Raw genomic sequence first — 21279 nt, 5'->3', positions numbered from 1 at the left:
GGGACATACACAAACATTCCAAAGAGTCCTTAGGCCTATATGCTGAATCTCTGGCCTATATTTCAACCTCACCCATTTTCTTTAAGGTCATTCTATTGTAGTAGTGTCACTGCCCTTTCCTTCCATTAAGTCTTGGTATTTCTTACGTCAAATTTCTGGAAGAGTTGAGGTTATCTTCCTTTCCAACAGAAAGCCCAAGGCTCCCTAAACAAACTATGTACAAACCATCACCTCCCTAAAATGTTGCCTAAAGTGAATCTAGTTATATTCCAGTAAGTGTCTCACCAACCTTTATTTAAATGAAGGCCCCTACTCCACCAATTCTAAATGCCATACATTAATTATAAAGACCCCACTTAGTTCAGAATTGATAAACTTAATTTCTCATACTTTCCAACATGCATCCGTCTTTAACCTGTGATACAATGGGTTTCTTTCCAATGGTGCCTTCTTTAATTTAGTATGCTTGTTTTAATGGCCTTCCCTTTCCTTCTCCTCCTCTCCAGAGCCTACCCATTTTTCAAGACCCAACTCAACTCCTTCCTGCTGAAAGCCTTCCCTTACTATTCCAACCTATCAGTGATGTTTCTCCTCTCTGAGGATCACTGTTAACATACCAGTCATTTCATAGTGCTGGAAAATACAGTCCAGAAAGGCTAAAACTTACCCCAAATCATACAACTAGCCAATGGTAAAGCTGGACTACAATCCAGACCTTCAAACTCAAACTCCGAAGTTTATGTGTTCTTCCTATTTCCTCACTCTAACATTATTTTCCACATTAATCCGACCATATCCCCTCACACTTAAAACTTTCCAATGGATTCTCCACCTAGATATTTTATCCAACGTCAATCCATCCTTCAAATCACAGGTCAAGTGCAATCTTCTCCACTCAAATTTATTTTTGACAGTTCTAACTCATACTGACTTTCCTCTTTTCCAAATTCACTATATTTTAATCAGTATCACACAATGTAGTTGTTTTTCGTTTTTTGTTTTTTACTTTGAATGTGTTATCTCATTTACTCACCAAAACAACTTGAAAAGGCAGGAATGTATTAGTCATATTTTACAAATGGGCCTGGAAGATATTAAGTAATTTGCTTACATGTACACAATTACAATAATTACTCCACAAAGAGCTGTGATTTAATACCATGTCACCATCTCCAAAGTCAATGCCCTTTAAATATAGCATACTGAATATTTTTTTCCATCTCACCACACACACACACACACACACACACACACACACATACACACACCCCTCATACACAGCGGAAACTACGTAGATATAAAGGATAAGCACTTCTTATAACTAGAATTCAGGACTCACTGTTGATTCTTGGTCCAGAATTCTTTCAATTAGAACCTATAGCTTTTTCTTGTTATAGGATTCCATGCTTTTCATTCCTTTAAAACCACAAATAACATAACCTGAATCTATTCCTAAGGAAACAAACCCAAACTAAGGAACATTCTTTGAGACTGTCAATGTCAGTATAATAAAACACAAAGAAAGGCTGAGGAACTATGCCAGATTAAAGATTACTCATTGTGTGATTTTGAATTGGATCCTCATCAGGGCAAACCAACTGCCAGCAAGATCATTAGGACAACTGGCAAAATCTGAATATGGAATATATTAACTAACAGTATTGTATCAATATTGTATCAATGTTAAAGACCCCTAAATTCTATCACTGTACTGTAAGACACTGTCCTTGTTCTTGAGAGATACATACAAGTATTTAGAAGTAAAGGATCATGTGTACAACTTTTCCCAAATGCCTCAGCTAAAATAATTATGAGATAAATATGACAAAAGAGATGATTAATAATATAAAGCAAATGTACAAAAACATCAAAAACTGGTAAATCTATATGAAAGGTATGCAAGAGTTCAAATTCACAGAAAAGTTGAAAAAATATATTGTTGAGAGAGGAATGGGTAGGCATGTAAATCAAGGATGGGCAAACATTTTCTGTGAAGGGCCAAACAGAAAATATTTTAGGCTTTGGGGGCCATACAGTCTGTCATAATTACTCAGTGTGGTCACTGTAGAACAAAGACAGCCTGTAAGACAACATAAACCAATGGGGTTGGTATGTTCCAATGAATTTTATTTACAAAAAAGTAAGCCTTAGCCTAGCAACCCTTGATACAGATGAAAAAGATTAGCCATGTGTTGATAACTGTTCAAAGCTAAGCAGTGGGAATATTAAAAAATCACTGTATTATTCACTTCTTTGTATTTTGAAATTTTTCATAAAGGTTTAAAAAAAAAACTTCACTGAGAAATCTTCCTACATCAATCTCTTTCTTCCCTTCCACAGCCTGTCTCCTCCAGAAAAAAGTCCCAATTTGACTTGACACATCTTTTTTCTCTCAATGATTATCCTCCCTTGCAAACAATGTGCAATGTTTTCAAGCAGACTAAATTCATGTAGCTTGCATGCTACATGCATTAACTTCCTCTTTAAATTCTAAACTCCCTCAGGGAAAGGGTCTATCTGGTGATTAATATACATTTGGTGGTCTAACAGGATTATGTAGCACCTTTCATCACTGGTGCTCATCAACTCAAGTCTCTCTTGAGCACATGAGAAATGAACCTCTCACAACACCACTGAGCCTGTTTGTTGTGAGGTGTTAGGAAGGCAAGCCTGTTTTTGGTAAAGCTGACTAAAGTATATGACACACCTTTAGATTTTACAAGATTTTTCTTAGCCAAAGAAGTAAAATCCATAGAAGTTGCAACAATGTCATCTTCCAACTCCAATAACATTTTTTAAATTACAATATAGCCAATTCTAGTTAAATTTGGGGTATTCTATAATACAATGTATCTCTCTCTAAATTTAAGTAATAAGGCTATTAAAGATTATAAGCAAAAGTCATCTATAGGCAAACATCATGTTGTGAAATATTTCCCCCAAATTCTATCCTATATCACAGATACATGTCGTATACCTATTAAATGAGAAGGGAAGTGAAGTCTAACTTCTGGGAAAGTCATGGAGAGAGAGCTGTGCACAGTGGCAATCTTTAGGTGGTCCATTCAAAAACTAGCAAAGGAAAAGAAAACCTTGATAGTATAATACTTTTTTTATTTAAATGTATAGTAACTTCAGGGGAAAACATACTAAAAGCAATATTTTTACCTACTTAAGCATAAAAGAATATACACCTTAACAAAAAATTTTAATTTAAGCCTTAAAAAGTTACAAGTATATAAAGACATCTTCACTTTAATCGATTTGCACCAATTGCTCACTGAGGCATTCCTATACCAACACCACAGAAAGAAAGCTTTTGTTCGAAGCCAAGTGTTCCCAACCAAGATCCAGGCTGAGCTCAAAGGGAGATTCTGGAATAATCTTTAAAATAAGGTAAAGTCCCTAAAATTGAGCAAACAAGATAAATGTTTAAGACATGAAACAGGATAAGCTCAAAAGTTTTTCCCTATTTTAAAGATCATTCCAAAATCTCACTTCAAAGAAATAAAGACTAATTTTTTCATGTTCCCAATTCTATTTTGAGCAATATTTTGAGAGTCTTATCACTAAAAGGTCCTTAAGTTACTCTGCCTAAAGGCCAGGTATTTAAATTCATTTGCCTCAACAGCTTATATAACAATCAAACTTCTTTCAAATCTTTGTAGGGGAGGAAGAAATTTTCCTCTACCCTTGTAGGTTCATCTGAGAGGTCTAAGAATTAAATTGACATGAGACAGAATAACAGGAAAAAACCAAACCAGTTTAATAACATGTATACATGGCAGAAACCCAGGAAAACAGAGTAACTCGCCAAAATGGCCAAAGTCACTACCTTAAATACCATCTTTAGCTAAAGACAAAAGAGACTATTGGGAGTAGTAGTCTGGGACTTCAAAGGAGAGGAAGGCAATTCACATGGAGATGGAAAAGCACATGTTTGGGAAACAAACGCTTGCCATGCTTTGCAGAGACAGTGGGACATGGAGAGAACTTTGATCAAATGGGCCTTGCCAGGTTCCTCCTTGTCTACCACACCTAGTTCGTATTATACCATAGTTATCTGTGGTGATAGCTCCTTCTGGAACAGGCCTTCTATTTTAAATTCTTCTAGGTAGCTAGAGGAAACGTCAAAGTTTCTTCCTGAGTCTTTTGTTCTTAAAAGTAAGCCAAAGAGACACATTTTGGGGTAGCAAATTCTGCTCCCCAACACCTTAAAATATATGATTCAAATAAACTATCACAAATGTATAAATACTCATGAGTACATTTTCTCCTTTTAATAATATATACTCTTGTAATGGATCATTTACAAAGTAAGAGCATAATTCACTGAATCAGAAAAGGTAAGTTTTAGATTTTCCTGGAAGGATAACAATGAAATTCCATTTACAATATCACAATTTACATTTCCCTGCACTTTATGCAAGCTTTCTTCAATCCACAATCTATAAATCACAACCAAGCACAAATCTGATGTTAGACTAGCACTTTAATTTTAGTTCTCATCTCAACTTTCGCTCCTGCTACAGTGCCTCATCCCCACTGTTCGTTGTGTTTTCCAACAAGATTAGAGAAGCCAAAAAGAAAAGAACTAGCTCAAGCAATCAGACTAATTTTCAGGATAACACATAATAATGTAAGCTAATCAAAAACTGGAGTACTTCTACTCATATGAGGAATTTAAAATTATGGACTAAGAACAGTTTAGTGGATGCCAGGGGAGAGGTGGGGTGGGGGGTGGGCACAAAGGGTGAAGTGGTGCACCTACAACATGACTGACAAACATTACTGTACAACTGAAATTTCACAAGATTGTAACCTATCAATAACTCAATAAAAAAAAAAGAGTAAAAAAAAAAAAACTGGGGTACTTCTATCATTTACTCCTTCAAGACAATAACCTCCTATTTTCACTCACATTCTGCTTCTTGACAGAAGTCTGGAAAAGGATGAACACTGAAGAAAAAAACCTTCATAAATGTGAAAGCAAACTAGAATAGGAAAATGGAAACCCTTCAACAACCTTTGTTCCATGCAGAAATCCACTGTGTAATTTTAAAGACAAAATGACCCATCATTCAGCCTCTGCTTGAGCTCCTCCAATGAGGAGTGCCTCCACGTGAGGGTGGCCATTTTACTAAATTATTAGACAGCTCTAATTGTTTCAAAGTTCTTTCTTCTCTAGGTTTCAAATATATCTACCTATAATTTCTATTTAAGGCCTCTGAAGCTATACAAAACAAGCTTAACTGCTCTAAACAAAAATCTTTAGCTACTGGAAGGACTTTTTCCCAGTCTCATCCTCAAGTGTTCTTATTCCCCATTTTAAAAACTTGTGACATAACAATTACAAAACTCTGCTCCTGTTTGTGTCCTTCTAAAAATATGACTCCTAAAATGGAACACAGTTCTTTATTCACAGAACTTTTTCTTCAATACTTAGTAAATTTATTCTTATTTTAGACAAGGGGTGGGATTAGTCAGTAAAACTCAAAATCTCTTCAACTGCTACTAAGATCTAGAAAGTATAGATAAAAATTCACCAAAATCTGTCATTGTAACAAATGGGTGCTGGGACAACTGAATAGCCACATGCAAAAAATGAAGTTGAAACCCTACTTCATACCATATAAAAAAATTAACTCAAGGGGCTGGCCCCGTGTGTAGTGGTTGGGTTAGGCGTGCTCCACTTCAGTGGCGCCCAGGTTCACAGGTTTGGATCCCAGGTGCAGACCTATGACACTTGTCAGCCATGCTGTGGTGCAACCCACATATAAAGTGGAGGAAGATTGGCACAGATGTTAGCTCAGGGCTAACCTTTCCCAGCAATAAAAAAAAAAAAATTAACTCAAAATGGATCAAAGACCTAAGTGACTTTAGTTTAGGCAATGGTTTCTTAGATATGATACCTAAAGCAAAAGCAACAAAAGAAAAAATAAACTCCACCATCAAAATTTTAAACTTTTTTGCTGCAAAGGACACCATCAAGAAAGTAAAAAGGCAACTCACAGAAGAAAATTTTTGTAAAACATATCATAAGAGACTTGTGTCTAGAATATATGAAGAAATAGTGCAACTCAATAATAAAAAGACAAATAACCCAATTTTAAAATGGGCAAAGTAACTGAATAGATATTCCACCAAAGAAGACATACAAATGGCCTACAAGCACATGAAAATACCTTTAATATCATTAGCCATCATGGAAATACAAATCAAAATCTCAATGAGATACCACTTCACACCCACTAGGATGGCTAACAACAGAAAGACAATAATAATGCTTGTTGAGGATATGGAACCTTCCCACAGTGCTGGTGGAAATGTAAAATGCAGCTACTCTGGAAAAGTCTGGCAGTCCTTCAATTATTAGAATTTCATTTGAAATAATGAATTAGAATTTTGAAAAAATTTAGTGCAAAACTGACAGGTGTCATTAAAAGATTTCCTAAAAGTGAAAAACTACATCAGCACGTTTCCTTTCTATATATCCAATGACTGTAATACTCCATTTTTAAATTCCAGGTGACAATAAAACAGCCAGTATACTTGATGTGCCAAGAGATGTACCAGCAATTTTCTTTATAATTACCACTGTCAGACAATTATAATAGCTCACTAAATTCTTCAATTTCTAGATTTCCAAATTTTCAAGTAAAAAGTTACCCTTCAAACTGACAAAGATTTTATAATCAAATAGCAAGTTGGAGAGCAATGACTTTTAATTAAAGTTATGGAATGGGCGATTAATCATTAGTAGTTTCTAGAGAAAGATAACGTACAAAAAAAGTAAGCTCTATCAAACAAAGCTGATACAGATTGTTCCAAAAGGTAATAATGGACTATAAATGCCTAATCCTCTCAAAACAAGGTAAGACTTACTAAAGCTCCGACTGCGGAGTCCCGAGACTTTCTAATTCAACTTCTCAGTCTGGGGTGGGAGCAAGGATTTGCATTTCTAACAAGTTACCAGATGTTGATGCCGACAGAGACCACACTTTAAGACCCACTGTGCAAACCCAAATCATATAACAATATTCTTTTGAGAACAAAAACTGGTAATATTAATGATCTGATGACCTTTTTTCAAACATGACTTACCAAACATGGGTTATGTAATAAAATTAAGACACATCAGAGCAGCTTTTTATCTTCAGGACCTTTCCAGTGCTGTTTGCTCCAATCAGTACTGGCTTCTGTTAACACGCCCATGATATCTTTCAAGCCCTCGATCAACAGTTCCGCATCCATGAAGCCCTATCTGATTCCCCAAGCTGGAAATAACTGGTGACTCCTTTGACTATAAGTCCTCATTTGTATCACCGGTAAGACAATGATTGCCAGCTTCTATTACTTGTTTAGCTATTTGTGTTCAACACTTATTTCAACTATTAAAGTTTTATGGTAGCAAACAGCCAAACATTTTCAGATCCCTCAAAGTTTTTAGCACAGGCTCTCAAAAATATTGAATAAATATATGTCCAGTAAATAACCAGAATCAATATCTTTGATTTCATCTCTGAAAAAAGGAAAGCCAAGCAGTCAAGTTCTTACGGAGAAATGAAGTCAAAATCAAATTCTTTTTAATGACTATATGAAACACTAAATTAGATTTAACAACACAGGTTCAGGTTTAGGAAAGGAACACTGGATTGGGAGGCTCAAAACCTAGATTCTACAGGGGCCAGCCCAGTGGCGGAGTGGTTGAGTTTGTGCACTCCACTTCGACAGCCTGGGGTTCACAGGCTCACATCCCGAGCACGGACCTACACACCACGCATCAAGCCACACTGTGGCAGTGTCCCACATGCAAAATAGAGGAAGACTGGCAAGAGATGTTAGCTCAGGGCCAATCTTTCTCACCAAAAAAAAAAAAAGAATCTAGCTTCAACAGTAACTTACAATATAACCCTCAAGTTGATCAATTAACCCACTGTGCTCATAAAATGCACTCACAATCCAAAATTAGGCTATTTGTTTTAAAGACTAATCTTCCAGAGACAGATTACAATCAGTATGAGACCTGCTGCCCAAGTATAATTATTTCCATGATGTAGTATTTACATTAAAAATATCTGTTTTATGGCATGTACTAGACATGCTGCCACCTGACCTATACAGAGGCTCAACTTGTATAAATCCCACCAATTTCCTTGAAAACAAGAATTACTCTTTTGTGGTATCTCCAACATCACAGAAGAGCAAAGAATTCAGCAACACTGTAAAATGTTTTAAATTATCGGAAATTTTCATTATCATGAACTATTATTCTTCTATGATATTTCTACATAACTCCTTTATATTATCTTTCATCTGTCTCACCACCCTTTGTAGATTGTAAGCTCCTTCAAGAAGAAAAAGGATCTAATGTTATTTATACCCCAATACCTAACACAATGCCTAATATGCAGCAGGTGATGAAGAAATACACAAAATCACTGTTGTCTTTCATGATCTCGCATACTCTTCTTCATATAGCTCATGAGACTATTAGTATCTTCATTTGGCAATTTAGGGAAGAAATGAGACCCAGAGCAGTTCCAGGAACTCAAGTCTTAAGTACAAGAAAAATACACCATATTTGCAGTTCTATTTAACCTATGATGGACTCCAAGGTCAGAACAGACAATAAAGAGATCACTTTCTGAAACATTCCAGGTCAGTTTAAGGAGTTCAGGGGTTTTTTTTGTTTAAACATATACGGAAAGTCCTCATTTTGCACAGTAGTGTAGGACCACAGAAATGACCATATGGGATAAAACCAAGCAAAGTGACCTTAATCAGTGGGAATTGTTCTGTGACCTTTAAAATTATCAAAACACTAAAAACTGTCAGTTATAAATGGATGAGAAAATAAAAATATAGGAAAACCAATATTCATTTAGTACACTGTAATTTAAGAAATGAGAACCACTATGAACTAAAGTGCTTTCTTTCTTTGTAAATAAAGTAGGTTAAACAGCACTTGTCTTCTTTCATGGAATAACTTACAACAGAGTGAGCATCTCTTATATTTTATACATTTTGAGTAACTGTCATACTCCTTTCTAAATTGGAACCAGCCTCTAACATTTTATCTCTTGCACTCTCGACGTCATGAAATATCTCTGAAAGAGTTCCATTAGTGTGAAGTTTCTTGCCAGTGTCACTTCTTCCAGGGCACCATCCTTTTCATCACAACCACGTTCCTCATTTGTCCCGAAGTGGGCCCTCACAAGGTTCCTCTGACTGCATATCTAGAGTCTCTTGAACAGTGGCAACGTTCTGTTCTGCTATAACCCCATCTACCTTTGATTCAAATTTCACTTTCAGCATTATCACTTTTCATTTCCTTATTGTGCTTTCATGTTCACTGACATTAAAGTGTGATTTAACAAGTTATGGGATGCTCACAAGACAGCAGGCCTATTGAGGGAAACAAGTAATATAATGGGAGAAAAACTGTAATGGCCATAAAAATTAATTAGATGATATAATTTTTAAAAATGTTCATGCAGGAACCACCACATGCAAAATCAAAAGGCACGACTATTTAGAAAATAGTTACAACTCGTGTCTCCCAGATGAAAGATTAACTTCTTTTATATATAAAGAGATCCATAAGAAAACAAGAAAATGATCCTCCAATTCACGGACACAGGAGATAAACAGCTTACAGAAGATAAAAATTTTAAAGCTTGAAACATGAAAAGATTCTCTCCTCCTAAGAGAAATGCAAATTAAGATTTCACTGAGAACTTCTGATACAATCTGGATGAATCTCAGCTATAATACTGAGCAAAAGAAGCCATAAACAAGCATACAGACTGTATGACTTATATGAAGTAAAAAACAATGAACTGACGATGTAAGTCAGGATAACGGTTATCTTTCCAGAGGCGAGAGATGGAGCAATGACTGGGGTACTGGTTACACGGGTGTGTTCAGTTTGTGAAATTAATCAAGCCACATTTTTATATATTATAACGAAAAGTATATCTTTAAAAAACATAAGATAGCATTTTTCATCTACTGGTTGGTAAAGATAAAAAGTGCTATAAGACTTTGTAGCATTATTCTCAAACACTGCCGGTAGGAGCATCCATGGAGACAATCTGGTAGTGAAATTTAAAAATGCATATGTCTTTTGACCCTAAAATTCCACTGTAGGGAATTTATCCTTCAAAATATACTCACCTGCCTGTAAAAATACTATAATTCCTTTTATAAGAAACAGTTCAGAGAGAATTTTTTGTATGTCTCTTTCTCAAAGACACAAGGAAACATGCAAAAAAGGGAAACTACCTTATTTGCCTAAGCATAGAGTCCCTCAAGGGAGAGTCGAGGAAAGATGAAGGAACAACAAGAAGCAGAACAGAACTGTGCTCACTTTTATACCCATTCTTTCTTATCACTCACTGCCTCCTGCCTCAACAGGCACAAAATGCTGGTCCTTCCAACCTAAAAGCTGGAAAGAAAAAAAATCTAAATGGAAAAGATACTTTTGGACATTCTGAATACCCATTGTTAAATCTTAAACATATTAACAAAATCACTGATATCTTCAAACATAGACAAGATACTTGCTCTACTGGCGTTTACATTCTAGTGGAAGAGAAAGATAAACAAAAATGTAAACAAATAGCTCTCTGAGGGTTAGTTCCAGCAGGCCTCAAACTGTCCTGAGTCCACTCTTGAAATAAAAGAAGCACCTGCATGGCACTGAAGCCTGGTGAAAGCACAAAACATACTTGATTAATAATGATGCTTGGAATCCATGGATCCAATGAGCTCTGGGCTGTTTGTACCAGCCGATCAGCACTGTTTATTGTTAACAGTGAGATTGATGGTTTGCACTTGGTTTTCATGAGATCCCAGAGGGCTCCACCATTTGGGCTGGCTGCAGAGCACAACTACACCTATGTGGCCAGCTGGATATAAGAAGTTCCAGCTGGGACGCCCCTGTGGGCTACCTTGTTTCAAGGTGTTTCTTGCATACACTGTGATCCTGATCTGAGAAAGCATGCCCAGGATGACTCTACGGAGGGAGGATACTGGAATTCACACTCATCCTCTTCAGGTCCATTGCTGTGAAGCAACCTTTGGTTATACAGCTAATGCCACTTCAATGTAGCTTCTGTACTGTGTCCTTTTTCAGCAATAAACCACAGACTGATCAGCACTGTCATGTGGGGGTGCTAGGAGTCGTCTTTAGTAATCAAACCCTACTTCAGTGCCACTATTACTGGAAAAAGTAAAAATAACAAAAACAAAAACCACTAACAGGGCCTGGCCTGGTGGTGCAGCAGTTAAGTTTGTGCACTCAGCTTCAGCCACCCAGGTTTCACCAGTTCAGGTCTTGGGTGCGAACCTACACAGCACTTATCAAGCCATGCTGTGGTAGCATCCCACATATAAAATAGAGGAAGATGGGCACGGATGTTAGCTGAGGGCCAATCTTCCTCAGCAAAAAGAGGAGGATTGGTCACAGATGTTAGCTCAGGCCTAATCTTCCAAAAAAAAAACAAAAAAAGCTAACAGAGTGTAATAACTGCTATGAAGAAAATAAAACAGAATGATCTGATAGTGAAAAGCCAGAGAGGCAATAGCATTAGAGAATATAGCCAGGAAAGGGGGAAGGGACAGACAAGCTGAGGTACAAATGAGAAGAATCCAAGGAAGTGCCAACTAGAGATAAGAGAATTCCAAGTACAGGGGCTCTGAGGCGAGAACGTTTAACTGGAACAAAAATAAGTACGGCCAGAGAGTGGTAAGCAAGGGACAAATGGTAGAACACTAAATCACAGAGATGAGTGGAGCCAGGTCACAAAGGGCCTTAGAAATCTGGACTTCAACTAACCCAGCAGCTTTCTTACTGGCCTTGCTCCATGTGCTCACACAGCCCTTTGCCCTCACTCCAACCTTTATCATGCCTCCAGAGTAAACTTTCTAAAGGATAAATATGACCACATAATTTCACAGCTTAAAATAAATGAATCCAAAATCCTTGGGATGGCATTTTCTTTGCTTATTATCTCTCTCCTCTCATATCACATAGTTTCAAGACACATGCCCTAAGCCCTAATCACATACCACTCCAAAGTTCTGTTCACTTTTTAAACTAGATCTGTGCCCAGTAAACATATTCTGTACAGGATAATGGTTAAGAACCAGACATATCTTCTCTGTGGAGTTGGAATAAAATATATACACCCCTCCACAAACACACATGTGCAGCAACACCGAATCTGACATCTGCTGCGTCTGGCGGCCAGCATCCAGTCCCCCTTCTGGAGCAGCACCCTAAGTGTGGTTTAGAAGAACCACATGACTTCTACTGCACAGGGTCTTGGTTGGATTTTCAGAGCATCCTCTTCTCCTCTGGCCAAAGGGTAGAAACATAACTCAAGCTAGGCAAATCAAACTCTCTTCTAGACATGTGAATCCCCAGAGAGAAAACTATAAAGGAAAATAACTGGACTGATTATTAACCACTCCCAAGTCAGCTCACTGATTCCTATGACCTAGCTCTCTTGTTCTTCACTTTTTCTTTGCTCCATTGAACTACCACATATCTTTCCTCTTTTTAGCTTCAGTTATCTAGAATCTTCTTCTGTTCCTTACAACCAAACTGGCAGTCAAGAAACCAAGATTGTGACAGAGGTCAGCAGAAGTCACATTGTAGAAGAAATCATAAAGCAAAGAAGAGTAGACCCGATCTAGTGGAAGACAGAAGTGATTATGACAGCAGAATACTGGAGCTGGAGGCCTAGGACTGCTGCTACTGAAGGGAGACCCATGAGAACTCAGGCCTTAGGGACCGTTACACCCGACGAGATGTGCCAAGTATTCATGAAGTCAGAAAATGAAAACCATCAGTTATGGTCAAGACAGCACTGCAGTTCTGAAGCGCCTGGCTCTGCACCTCTAAAGTGATTCCTGTTTTTCTTACCTCCCTTATGTATCTTTAAAGTAAAATCCCATTTAGCTGGAGGAAATTTGAGAGACCCTGTTCCTTGAGACTTAAAAAAAAAAAAAAAGGCACACCCGTAATTCCCCAACTCTAGCTTCCTTCTTTAGGCTACTATAGCTTTTATATACTAACATCCTTCTCACTCTGCAGGGTAGTTATATCTATATGTCTCTATATTAATGAAATGTTACCTACTTCCCTAAAGGCAAGAATGTTTGAATTTCAGTGCCTACTTAATACGAGAGGTGTCATATAGTAAAAATAATGAAGATATTATTATTTATTAAATATCTACATCATTCCTAGCACTGCTAGGCGTTTTGCATTTATTTCTAATCCTCATAATCAAGCTAACAAGATAATATTCCCAGTTTCAGCTGCAAAAACAGACTCAAAGAGGGAAATTACCCAAGACCATTAAGCTAGAACCACCTCAGTCTACCTGAATCCAAACCCTCTACCTTCCCACTGTTCAACAGATCAAGACCTAAAGCAAGGGTTTTCAAACTGCAGGTCACGACAAATTGGCAGAAGCTAAGGTGCTTCTTCATCAAGGGGCTCCATTACCTGATTCTAGACAAGTGAGCCCCTTCTCCTCTGACTGTGAACGGAGTGGCCGGTGGTGGCAGCTTTTGCCTTTAGGATAAAGCCAGAGAGCTGATCTCTATAAAGCAGGCCTTTCTGCCCGGGTTAGGCTTCCTCTGAGTAGCCAGGGCGGAGAGAAAACCAGAGCAGTAAGTCAGACCTCTAATGCAGAGAGAGAAATAAAAGGGGGGGGGGAGAAAAGGAGAAAAAACAGTGGGAAGGGAGCAATGCCTCAGTATCACCCACGTGAAACCTACCAAAGCAACGCTCCCCTCCGGAACCTAAAGACACTGCAGGCACCCAAGCGAGAAGGGCGCCACTGGGCCCACTCGTCCTCCACTCTCCCTAGAAGGAGGGCTGATCTGCTGGTCCACCCTAATCCCACTTCCCAGAACCCCTCACACCAACACTACCACTCAAGACAGAGTGGTACCCTAGCAGAGAAAGAACTACACACTGCAGCAGACAGACTTCAACTGCCTATGCCAACCAAAACCACGCAACACTGGGGAAACCTAGCAACAGCAAGGAAGAGGAGTAAGATGAACAGACAAAACTGTCAACAAAGAAAACAGAGATCAGGACGAAAATGGGCAGGACTAAACACCAAATTACTTATCTGTAATATAAGGGTGAAGTGATTCCTCTTCAAGGTAAAGCAAAAAAAAAAAAAAGAAAACCCCCATAAACACAAAGATGAAAACCTATGAGAAAAAATTACAATGTGAACTAAGATCTAAGCGGTCCATGGGGCTGGCCCTGTGGCCGAGTGGTTAAGTTCGCGCGCTCTGCTGCAAGCGGACCAGTGTTTCGTTGGTTTGAATCCTGGGCGCAGACGTGGCACTGCTCATCAAACCACACTGAGGCAGCGTCCCATATGCCACAACTAGAAGGACCCACAACGAAGAATATACAACTATGTACTGGGGGTCTTTGGGGAGAAAAAGTAAAAAATAAAATCTTTAAAAAAAAAAAAAGATCTAAGCAGTCCAACATTCACTTACATAAAACATCCAAAAGTGGAGAATAGAGATGGAGGGAAACTAATAACACAAAAAGAAAGAGGAACATGCTAAACTTTCCAAGAGCTGAAGAAAGACTGAGTCATCAAATTGAAAAGACTCACAATGGAACAAAAATAAATGAAAAAAGACCCATAACCAGATTCATGCTAGTAAATTTTCAGAATGCCAAGAAAGTTTCCAGAGAGAAACGAGAATCACTCCAACATTCATCTTCTCACCAGAAATACTGGATGCTAGAAGACAACAGAGCAGTGTCCTCCAAGTTTTAAGAGGAAAACATTTAAAAACTAGATTCCTAAACCCCAAAGCTTCCCCAACACGTGTGCTACAAATAATTGCATTCCAGGTGTACAGCCAGGGGCCTCTGCTGCAAGCAGCTTCACCCACCACACAAACAGTATCGTTTCCTACATACATATCACAACATGAAAAAGCCTGAAAAGCACCACTCTCACAAGTCAGATTCGCCATCGAGAGCCAAAATAAACAGGTTTTCAAACGTTTGAGAATTTAAATTTTACTTACATGAAAAAACTGAAAAAGTACAGCAGCAAAACAAAAAAGGAATCCAATAAAACACAACCGAGACAGCAGAAACAGCAGCGCTGAGGATGACCTAGGAATAACAAATAATTAATAAAAGAGAAGACACTTCTCACCGACGGGAGATTCTCCTTTAATAGCATAAGTTTAATGACACAGTATTATATTTCTTCCTCATAAATATTACATCGTAAACAACAGTTATAACAATTAGTAATTCTTTTTAATTTCTGAAATCATCCTACTGAAAAAGAGAAGATACAGAATTAAGCAGTTGTAAACACTAAACTTTATTCTGTAAAAATAAGAGATTTTCAAAAATTAGAAAGAGGACGTATAAGGAAGAGTAAATGCACTAATTTCCTTAAAACTTTCATATGAGATGTGCCTCATGGTTAATATATGAAGAAGTAAGAGCCTTCAGTAGACTTTATTATGTAAAGCCACTACAGCAAGCAAACAAGGCCTGCCTCTGGAAGTGGCAGTGGGGCAAATAAAGGGAGAAAAGATACTCTCAGCTTTCTTCACACCATTCTGTGCTGTTCGGAGCTTTTTCTACCACATGCATGCATTACTTTTAAATTTAAAAACTGATTTTGATTTCTAAAAAGTTATAGTACATACAGAAATTAGATCACAGATATTCCAATATCTGTATATTAGAAAATAGCAGTTAAAAATAAGATATATATGTATTTACATGAAATAATATCCATAAACAGAACGCATATGATCCCAATTGCTACTAAACTATATGTAAATAAATCATATTAAATATTTTTCACATATTTTATATATATGCCTGGATTGTGCACAAAAACACACTTGAAAGGATACACAAACTCTAAATAACAGCTGTCTCTGGTGAATGGGATAAAGCCAAGCAAGAACGTCTACCTGTCACTTTGTAGTATATATCTGTTCTATTTAGTCGGTTCACTCATTTTTACAATATGTGTAAAAGATAAACTGTTGTTGGGAAAAAAGATAGGGTCTCAAAGAGATACTTGCACACCCATGTTCATAGCAGCATTATTCACAATAGCCAAAAGATGGAAGCAACCCAAGTATCTACCAATGAATGGATAAACAAAACGTGGGCTATATGTGCAATGTAATATTATGCAGCCTTAAGAAAGAAGGAAATTCTGACACATGCTACAACATGGATGAACCTTGCAGACACTATGCTAAGTGAAAGACGTCAGTCACAAAAAGACAAATATCCTATAGCGCCACTTACAAACTGAGGATTCTAGTGTACTCAAATTCACAGAAACACAACGTAGAAGGGTGGCTGCCGGGGACTGGAGGGAGGAGGAAATAGGGACTTGCTTAAACGCTACAAAGATGAAGGAGTTCGGAGACGGCTGCATGACCATGCAAATGTACTTAACACAATCAAACTATTAGGTGTATTTTAACACAATTTAAGAACAATTTCAAAAAGCAAGTAAAAAAATAAAAATTAAAATATAAATAAAACAAATTAAAAATTATAAACTGCGGCATCTGGAGAGAGACGGTCAATCTTCATTATTCATAGATTTCATATTTGTGAAATCTGCCTACTTGTTAAAATTTCTATGTAACCCCAAAATTAATACTTGTGGCACTTTCACGATCTTCAGACGCATACACAACAGCAAAAAGTGAGTTGCCTGTTATGCACACAGCCCAGCGAATAGGGCAGCACCCTGCCTCCTTCTTTCAGCTCCCGTTCTATAAATAAACGGCCTTTGTGTGGTCAGCTTAGTGCCACATTTTTGTATTTTTGTGCTTTTTCTTGGTGATTTTGCTATTGAAAACAGCACCATGTATAGTGCTGAAAGGCTGTCTAGTGTTCCTAAGCACAAGAAGGCCACGGTGTATCTTATGGAGAAAAGGTGTGGTAGACGGGCTTCATTCATGTAGGAGCTATAATGCTGCTGGTCACGAGCACAATGTTAATGAATCAACAGTACAGATTAAATAAGGTGTCTTCAAAACAGAAACACACGAAACAAGGTTATTATTGATCAGCTGACAAAAATGCTGTGACCAGAGGCTCACAGGAACCTAACTCTGTATTTCCCCTAGGAGCAGGTTCAATATTTGCTAATTCAGCGTTCCCAGCAACTTTATAAACATAACTACTGCAAATAATGAGAATCCACTGTATTCATTTACAAGTTAAAAAAAGGGCCAATATTATAAGCAAAAAGTATTAATTTACATCAATCACTTCAATTTAACCTTAATGTGATTTTTAAAATTTTAACAGCTAATGAAGTTTTTCACAGTACATAATGTATGGGGGATGTCTACTTCTAAATGAAAAAATAAACACTAGCTAAACTTTTTTGAATATTTATGTGGCCGGCACTATCCTAAGTACTTTTTACATGTGAAGAGCACTTAGTGCCTGCACACAGCAAAAATTCAATAAAATACTGGGTAATATTATTTCTATTATTAAATTCTTACAATCTGTGAGGTGATGAGTAAACCTTCCAGTAACGGGGATCTGAGAATGTTATTCAATATGGTCGGGTCTGAATGCAGTAAAGACACAATTATGTAAGATGGGCCTTTGATAGTTCACTCAGGCTGTGACAATATTAAATTGCTCATCTGTAATGTGGTCATCTGTAATGAAGTACCTACTGAAAACACTGCTTTGGGGAGCATGAAAGCTATGAATACAAGAGCATGAGGTAGCTATAAAGGACAGTGAAGTAGGACTAGTGCTTCTAACAGTGACAGAGAGTTCAAAAAAGAAAGTGATATATTCATAGTCTAAATTCTTGACTCAAGGCACTGAGAAAGAACAAGGCAGTTACTAAGTATGACATAAAAGAATTTTTCTGCAATCCCTACAGTAGGCATCAGCAAACTTTTTTCTATAAAGGGCCAAACAGTAAATGTTTTTTAAGGCCATAACGTGTCTGTCACAACTACCCAATACTGTTGCTGTGAAGTGAGAGCAGCCATTAACTACATGTAAACAAATTAATGCAGCTGTGCTCCAATAAATCCTTATATATGAAAATTTGAATATCATATAATTTTCACTTATCACAGCATATTATTCTTCTTTTGTTTTTTTTCAGTTATTTAAAAACGTGAAAAACATTTTTAGTTTGTAGATCATACAAAAACAAATGCAGGCCACATTCAGCCTGGAGGGTGCAGCCTGCCAGTCCCTGCTCTAGAGCTGTCAAGACCAAAACGCACAGTCTGATTTTGTTGATGCTTAATTTTAACATCAAGTGGTACCAAGAAAGGCTAAAGAAACAGGAATATAGTGGGGTTATCAAACCTGTTTGTCTGCAAGAATCTTGGAAAGACTCTAAAATCATAATATTAGGACATCCCAGCACAATCATATATTTGTACCAGAGGTGCAGAAACACAACCTGTGGTCCAAATTTGATCCCCTCCGTTTTCATAAACAAAGTTTGACGGGAACATCGACAGGCATGTTTATTGATGTATTGTCTATGGCTGCTTTAGCACTAAAAAGGCTGTGCTGGGTAATTTTTTCAGAGACTGTATAGCACAGAAAGTCTAAAATATTTAATATGTGGTTTCCTACAGAAAAAGTTTGCTGATCCCTAATCTACACAAATAAACAACTCTAGGTATGGCATACAGAGAGGCCTGACAGAGGGGACATAAGCCACCAAAACAAAATCACAGCCTCTCAACGTCCCCAGACCCAGGGCCTCCAGAGTGAAGGTGGGGTAAAGGACCCTTCAAACAGGCTCTAAGACACAGCACAAATACAGTGACTTTCCTCTTGGCTTTCCAGAACACATCAACAGCCACTTACCAGGATAACCAGGCACCTGGGAACAGGAAATACCCCAACCTTTTTGGGACTATAAAATCTTAACTCAAACTAATCCCTGAGGACCTAGATAGCACTACTGTATGGATCTATGTGTCAGAATCAGGGATTCTAGTAGTCAAATAGTACATGAAGTTTGGGCCCAAGTCCATTTTTCAGAGAGTGGCTCATCCTCTCATCTTGTGGTTATTTCCCCAGGTGTCGAATGTACAGCTGAAAAGGGTAGTCTCAGGTGATGGTCGACTGACCAAATCCCACACTGATGCCACAACAGGTGGAGTAGTGGGGTAGTATTGTATCAAGAATGGTCAGACAGAGATCCCTGGAGTTCTCCCCCAACACAAAATATTGCATTTCTGGGGGAATTATCAAAGAAATGAAAGATGAAAGGGTTGCAATCCCCAGCAGATATTCACTTAATAGAACTGTTTGGCTAACGCAGAATACACAAACGATCTTAGAGAATGACAGAATTTTAAACTTAATGAGTATAAGCATAGCTGGTAACCCAAATTGGATCTTTTTAGTGCAGTACATGGTGTGCAGCTATAGTTCTGGCAAATGGTTTCCCTACCTCTACAAAGAGAGGGCCAGAAGCAATTTGCTTTCATCTGGCTTGGACAGTAGGGCATAGTGACTATATTGCCTCAGGCTAGGTAACAGTTTCTAGCTTTCCTATGACCTTCATTATTTCACCACACCACTGGTCATCACACTGGTCCACTACACTGATAAAAATCAAGCCAAGAGGACCTCATGAGGAGGAAGTAGCAGTACTCTAGATGCCTTAATAAGACATATATGGCAAAAGACTGAAAATAAGTCCCAAGAAAATACAGGGTCCTGCCACCACTGTAAAACTCTAGGAGCCAGTAGAATGTGGCAAGTCAGGATATCCCCTCCATAATGAAAACCAAGTCCCTACATCTTGTTCCTCCTACAAGAAAGAAAGAAGCGCAATCATAAATACTGGTCCACCGAGTTAGGTAGATCTCCCAAAAGTTGGCATTTCGTTATACAGCATCAAACATTTTTAAAAACTACATTCACTACTATCCCTACCAAGTTCATCAGATAAAGCCTAAGCATCTGGAAGCTGTCAAGTTAACGTTGCCTGATAATTCTCCAAAATTCTAATTTTCACCTGAAATATCAAATTTTATCACTGGCAACAATACTGCAAGTTCTCTTCCTTGAAGTAAAGGCTCACTTCGCTCATTTCAGAAAACGCTTGTCAAATGCTCACATCAGAATAACCCTAGGGAATCAGAGCTTCCAGTGAAAACGGTATTCCATAAGAGGAGGCACGTTCAGCTCGTAACTCCAATAACCACACAGTGCTTCTCTCTGTGACAGCCACCATACTTCAGCACGCAGAAGTGCTTCACCAACACTTCCTGCTTCAGCAGAAAGACTTGTAAAAATAGGCATACTCGGGATTAAGATTTTTTTTAATTAAAACTTTTACTGCTTCATCAAGGACACTCTTAAGCAAAATATTTTCGGTTTACAATAAGTGTGTGGAGATGAAGAGCACGGTCTGAAGCAGCGACACCGTTTTTCCCTAGGGCGCCAGCAGTCTCCCCACCATCGCTTTTGAGCCATAGCACAACGTCAGCACAGTGAAAAAGGCACTTAGTACTACTGAAATAGTTTTCACCCTGAAAAGGTCTGGCTTCAAATAGACAGCACTTTGAGAATTACTATTTTACTACAATCAAAAAGTATTTCTCATTTTTTTGTTGTAGGCTTTGGTTTGGCTACAGGTATCTTCTTCATTCTGGGATCCTGGCAAAAGAAACAGTCTTTATCTGGCAGCTGTTTTTTTTGTGGCAGAGGAAAATCAGCAAAAATCGATTCATGCAGTAGCTCCTAAAGCTTCTGCACAGACATGCTGTATATCACTTCTCATCTCCCATTGACCAAAGCAGGTCCCATGGCCAAGCCTGATGTCAGTGGGAAGAAGGAAGCACTCCTCCCCTAGGTAGGGACCCTGCAGAGGAGCCCAGTGAAAGGAAAAGCAGATACTGTTGAATAACACAATCTACCATAAGCAGCAACTCTGAGTCCCTCTCAGCTCCACGCCAAACAGTACTATATTTCATGGTGAACAAACAGCCACCTAGTAGCAAGCTGATAACACTCAGGGATCTTTCCATCATGAAAGAACTTATCTCCATGAAATAGACACTGGTTTTTGTCAGCAACCTTATTCTGGCTACCTCGGAAACAAGTCCATTATTTATAACCTTCTTGTTTTGAAGGGAGAATAAGTTTTAGGTTCTAAATAACCAACTCACATACCAACTTAGAACACAAACCTTTCATAAATTATAGTT

General features: G+C 38.0%; 1 protein-coding gene across 3 annotated transcripts in view; it reads right to left on the bottom strand.

Moving 5' to 3' along the window:
- The window catches only part of TBL1XR1 (TBL1X/Y related 1), a 161456-nt gene that overhangs the window by 105169 nt on the left and 35008 nt on the right, over positions 1-21279 (bottom strand). The window contains exon 2 of one of the 3 annotated variants that reach the window (XM_046658315.1): positions 15091-15181. The exons of the other annotated variants lie outside the window; for them this stretch is intronic. The gene's annotated coding sequence lies outside the window, so the exon portion shown is untranslated. The remainder of the gene's footprint in view (positions 1-15090; positions 15182-21279) is intronic. 3 annotated transcript variants of the gene reach the window in all.

The sequence above is a fragment of the Equus quagga genome, chromosome 4 (genome assembly GCF_021613505.1).
Source record: "Equus quagga isolate Etosha38 chromosome 4, UCLA_HA_Equagga_1.0, whole genome shotgun sequence".
In the NCBI taxonomy this organism is placed as follows: domain Eukaryota; kingdom Metazoa; phylum Chordata; class Mammalia; order Perissodactyla; family Equidae; genus Equus; species Equus quagga.
This window is presented reverse-complemented; position numbering and strand designations above follow the sequence as displayed.